Consider the following 6,421-nt stretch of genomic DNA (forward strand, 5'->3'; position numbering starts at 1 on the left):
ACTGTGGTCTTAGGTTAGGAATGAAGCCAATAAGCAAACCGTGGACAAAAAGGAAATGCTAGAAGAATAATGTCCCAACTTCTCTGCCCCTCTGACCAATGATCTCCTGTCAGAGTCTCTAATTGGCCAAACACAACCAGAGGACAACAAGGGAGCTGAGTTGATACAATCTATAAAGGTCAGCCTCCCAGGGCAGACAGGAGGATGAAGAATCATAAAGAGTGAAAGTCAGGAAAGTCAAAAGTCAGGAAAGTCAAACAGAAAATATCTAGCACATTGAGTAGTACCCTATCACTGATCAACACTGCCAACAGTCTAGTTGCCTAAGCCACGGTTCTGGCACTTTTATCTTCAATACCTGCTTTTCCCATCATTCCCCATATACTATTCAAGGGAAACTCCCACTAATTTCACTTTCAAAATCACTCCTGAATCCACCCACTTTTCTCTACCTCCACTGCCACCTTGGTTCAAGATACCCTCATTTCTTGCCTGGAAGAGCTCTGTGAGCCTCCTAACTAAATTGCCTGCCCCTGTTCCAGTCTCCTTCCAGTATGTTCTCCAGGGAATGAGAACTGGTAAGAGGTTAAGACAAGAGGTAGGTCTTGAGATGCCTTGTAAATAAAGGGACTGGAACAATGATGTACACCCTGTTTTTTTCTTTAAGATATTTATTTAGTGAGACACACACAGAGACACAGAAAGACAGACACTGACAAAGCAGGGGCAGAGAGACAGAGAATCCCATGTAGGCTCCATGCCCATTGTGTAGCCAGACACACAGCTCGAGCTCATGACCCTGAGATCATGACCTGAGCTGAAATCAAGAGTCAGTCAAACTGACTGAGCCACCCAGGTGCCCCATGAACACTCTACTGAAGTAGCAGTAAAGACTTCTGGTTCACAAGCTCCTCAGGAGCTTCCTGAGTGAAATCTGCAACAGACCCGAGTACACAAAAGGGAGGGAGAGTCCTAAGCAAGAGGCAGCCACTCCACGCAGGTAGGCAGCAGGCTTAAGAAGCAAGGGAACGAGCTCACAAGGCATGTCTTAGGTAGCTGCAAGATGAGTAGATCTCAGCACCCTCCTGCCAAATCTTAAAATGTTTTATGGAGGCTTTAATGGGGTTCAGTCCTGCCTACTATCCAGATGGTTTCCACACCATATCACTATCACAAGGCTATGTCCTTGGGACACCTAGGAGTGGGGAAGGCCAGCACAACACACATTCTAAGAACAGAGGAGCGGGGTGAGGAGACTCCAATTGCTGGAGTCCAGCTCCAGGTCAACAACCAGTCCTTTTGATGACCTCTCGCAACTGGGAGAGTGAGACTAGGAAAACTGGAGATATTAAGCAGGCAAAAAACCATAGGGCTTGGTTACTGATGACTGAAAAATGCCAGGGTGAGAAATGAGAGAGGTTCGAAGTTTCTGATAAGAGCAACTGGATAAAGGAGAGACTTTCCCAGAGACAGAAAATGGAGAAAAAGTAGAAATTTGAGAAAAATACTTGCAAATGAGAAAATCACAAGCTGCATCTCATCTGATTATGTACATTTTTCTTGACTGTAAATTGCATGGATTAGACAATTTGGTCCAGAATTAAAAGAGAAGGCTTTCCAATAACAGCTAATGTATAGCCAATAATTATTAATGAGAATTTGAACCTTCATAACTGTGGGAAACTATACAGAAAACTGCTGATACCAGTGTCATCTCTCACCAAGACCACCCAGAACACCCTAAGCCTGCCCGTTCTGAAATTCTTACAGATCCTAACCAAATCTTACTCTTCCCTCTGGGCCTTTCCTCATATAAGCCTTTCATCCCCCCTGGAACAGCACTGTTCTTGGCCTGATTCACTCTCCATCCTCTAATACCCAGCCCAGATATTTCCCCACAGGAAGTCTTGCCAGACCCCCCCCCAAAAAAAAGACTTAGCTTAGCTCTCCATCCCTTTGTCCAATAGCACTTTATGTTTACCACTACCTATCTTGGCACTGATCACATTGTTTTGTAATTGACAGTCTACTTATTTGTCTCTCCCATTACGTTCTAAGCATTCGGGGAATGACCATGTACTCTTCATAACCATATTCTCAGCACCTCAGCCTAGTACCAGACACATGGTAGTAGTTGAATCCACGTTTATCAAATGAAAGCCCATTCTTGGCTTGGAATTTTACTCATTTAAGTACCACAGCAAGGAAATATTTCAGAAAGGGCTTTTTTCCTCCTCCCCCAACCCCCACTGGTGATTTGTAGCAAGTGTGCCTACCATCTCTGTGGGTCCAACTTGCTGGAGAGGAGGAGAGGACTAAACGTTAGAGTGCTAAACCTAGAGCACAGCAAGACTCAGGATATAAAGTCATCGGTCTTTTGGCAGCTAGTCTCCTTTTCTAGATACTAACTGTGCACACACTGTGTGTGTGTGTGCACGCGCACACGCATACTCAAGGGGATGAGGGAGGAGAGGAGGAATATTCAATGAGCATTTACTATATGCCTAACTCAACTGAAGCACTTTCAGTACATTATGTCCTCTAATCCTTACAACCACCCTACAAAGTAGATACCTTTGCCATACCTACTGTACATGAAGAAACTGAAGGCACAGACACTTGACGTGACTTACCCCATATCACAGAGTAAATAAGAGGCAAAAATCGAAATTTAAATCCAACCCTATCTGATTTCAGATTCTGCATTCCTCCATGATGATGGTTGTCAAATCTTTTTCACAAAGAACCAGATAGTACTTCTGCTTTTATGGGTTACATGGCCTCTGTCACAACCACTCAACTCCACCATTGTGGCACAAAAATAGCCAGACAATACATAAATGAATGGGCATGGCTGTATCACAATAGAACTTTATTTACAAAAACAGGCTGACCAGCTTTGACCCTGGGATAATAGTGTGCAGATACCTGCTCTATTATGTTTCTCAACCCTGGCTACACGGAAGGATCACCTGAGGAGCTCTTCAAAAAAAAAAAAAAATGTAGATGCGTAAATCACACCTCAGAGCAGCTGATCCTGAAAAGGCTTTTGAGACAAGCAAACCTCGGTGTGACCTTGAAAGTTGCTTGACTGTTCTTAACCTACAGATGGGGACACTGAGGTCCAAAGAGGTTAAGGAAATTGTTCAAGGCTACAGCTGTCAAGTGAAAGAAACAACGGGCAGTTACGTCTTCGGCCTGCTTTCAAATTCTTGTCCGTTTCTGTGGTCTGTCTCCACAGCACCTGGCAACCCGTCAACTGTGACAGCTGTGAAAGGTTTGTGTTGTCATGTTGGTTAGAGTGATCACTAATGTGCCTTTAACCAGTTGAAAAGGCTTGATTCCACATTATGTCTCCTTTTGTTTGTGGAGGAGAGAATTTCAGTGGAAGAAAACACTGCTATTAAGAGGCTTTCAAGGGGCTCCTGTCTGGCTCAGTTGGTAGAGCGTGGGACTCTTGATCTTGGGGTTGTGAGACTGAGCCCCACGGTGGAGGTAGAGATTACTTAAAACTCAAACCTAAAAACAAAAAAAAATAATCGTTTTATAGGACATAAGTCAATCTTCTTATACCCAATTAACATTTACTTTTAAATTACTGGGAATGCAGAATTTTAAGCTCTGAATTGCACTCTGAAAACTTGAAACAAGAGTACCAGCTTTTGCCAGAATTAAATATATCATTACCTCTCAAATAGAAAAGCATTTATTTTTCACACAAAACCAATGGCAGTGGATGATAAAGATGACTGTTTGATGTGAGATTATATTCAAGACCTCTGGGTCACTAAATCTACAGAGTGCCAACAAGTCATGGAAGATTAGTATAAATTGCGTCAGATGCAAAACTGCTATTAAAACAAAATACTTTAGGGTCCTATTTAAAAGTTGGAGTGTGCTCATCAGATTTAAATTCACAATGAGGAGAACCTGACAGATATTCTAAAGTCTACAATAGTTGCATATATAGGTCTAGGGCGACAAGATTTAGCTCAAAAAAACCTATAAATTCTTACTAGTATTCTTCTATACCTCAAATTCTACCTGAAATTAAATATAAACAGCTCAAAATTGTTCTTGTATAACCTGTTTATGTAAAAAAAAAAGCATCATGACTAATAGTTTTAAAAAATAATTGGCATAATCCAAAATTTAACCAAGAATGTTAATATATTTGTTATCCATTTCTATAGTGATTTTTAGCCATGTATTGTCTTTACAGAGCTGATTATTAAATACAGATGGTTTGAGGTAATTTGCAAACTAAAAATTCAACAAATATTTGTTAGATGGGTCATTTTGATGTACTGAATCATTATCACACAAAAGCTAAGCATTGCTTATTTTAACTAAGGGAGAAAACCAATCTGAAAATAGGACTTCACCAAGTCACAAAACAAAAAGACGACCTCGGACTCTTCCCCAAAGCTGTTAAGGAACAATCACAAGACATTACACAACCTCTAGGAGCTGAAATCTTCCTTACCGGATGCAGCTCCTAGCAAATAAGAGGCTATTTATTTGCTCAGCACGTGTGAGCAACTGGTGCTTTCAATCAGACAATTGGAGAGAGCAGGGGAATTGGCACATTGGCAGATCACACCTATGGTGAGTCGGAAGCCTTTGAAACCCTCGCTCCTGTAATTGGCCAAATCTGTCTGAAGTTGGGAGAATCAAGTATGAAACTTCCAAAAATCCAGGCCACTTCAAGGTTTCCTTCACTTACTTACATTTACAATTTTTACTTCCCCACTTTGTAAGCACAAGTGAATATCATATTAGTCAATGAAGGGGTTACTGAGGTGTACGAAATGTATGCACTTTTACCTGCTAAATCCCATTTTAAATGTGCAAGGCAAGTTGACTTTTTACAGGAACCCTAGGAAAACCTTTAGGAAGAAAAGATCTCTAAAAAAAAAAAAAAAAGGGCACCATATATTCCCTGACATGGTGATTCTTAACCCTTCTGGGTCACTGAACCACTTTGAGAATATATGGAAAGTTTTGGAACTTCTTTAAACAAACAAACAAAACAGGACATATGAGCAAAACTTTGCAGGCAATTTCAGAAGTTCAAAGACCCCACCCCAAAGTGTCACATTTTAATTTTAGAATTTCTACTCTAATCACTTCGGAGATGTAGTAAAGCTTGAGGCAGTAAGTGTAAATCAAAACTAAAATCCCATTTTATCTACTATCAGGTTGAAAATACCTTTGACTCTGTTGCTTTGGCTATACCAACTGACTTATTTCCATTCATTTATTCAACAAATACTATTTATCACCTACTATGTACCAGGGCCTATTTTAGATGCTGGGAAGCAGTGAAGAAAACAGAAAACCAGCTCTCACGAAGTTTATATACTGAAATGTGATTCAAGCTGCGTACAGTGTATGTACCAAGGTTGGGGGGGGGAAGCTTAAGAGACAATACCAGAATTACTTTTAAACTGTCATTCTCAAACTTGACTGTTTATTACAATCACCAGGAGCACTTTAAAAACATCTCAACAACTCAGCCACACTGCTGCAATGGCACCTCCCTTGTCAAGCTTTCTGTACAGCTTCCGAATACACTGGGTATACTGTTGCACTGTACATGTTGGGAGAGGTTGTTTAGACGTGTGGAGAGGGAAGGGTTTAAGTTACACACAGGACTAGACAGATCGCAGAGGTGGGCCAGCACATAAAGGGTAGGACAGTTCAGTAGAAAAGGGATCTCAGAGCCAGAGACGACTATGAGAACCTACAGCTCCTGAGGAAGAATGGGAAGATTTCCAGAAGCCATTGAATCCTCAGTGTGTATCTTAAAGGTTAGGGAGGCATCTGGGTTAGGGAGGCATCTGGGTCACACTTACTTTGGAATATAGCTGTGCTAATTGTAAAAGGAGTGATTACAGTACACGGATAGTTTCCCCTGCTTTGAGTACAGCTGAAGCCAAAGAAATAAGTGGTTGCACATTTAAGGCAATCCCCCTAGAAATTTAACTCAATATGAAGGGGCAAGTTATGCCACACTGGTGTTCTTTTCCTGCTTTCCCTCTCCCTCTCTCCCTTCCTCCCTTCTTGTCATCTTTTCAACTAGCTCTATTAATTGAACTTAAGGAGGTAATACTTCCCTTATCCAACCTAGTGTAATCAACAATAAGTCTTGTAACGAGGCAAGAATGTTACAATTCTAGAAGATTATAAAGCAGACTGATCTCTACAGGAGTTTTGCTCTGAATAGAATCTATGCTGCGGGGCACCTGGGTGGCACAGCGGTTGGGCGTCTGCCTTCAGCTCAGGGCGTGATCCCGGCATTATGGGATCGAGCCCCACATCAGGTTCTTCCACTATAAGCCTGCTTCTTCCTCTCCCACTCCCCCTGCTTGTGTTCCCTCTCTCGCTGGCTGTCTCTATCTCTGTCGAATAAATAAAT

This window comes from Ailuropoda melanoleuca, chromosome X (assembly GCF_002007445.2).
Source record: "Ailuropoda melanoleuca isolate Jingjing chromosome X, ASM200744v2, whole genome shotgun sequence".
NCBI classification, from domain to species: domain Eukaryota; kingdom Metazoa; phylum Chordata; class Mammalia; order Carnivora; family Ursidae; genus Ailuropoda; species Ailuropoda melanoleuca.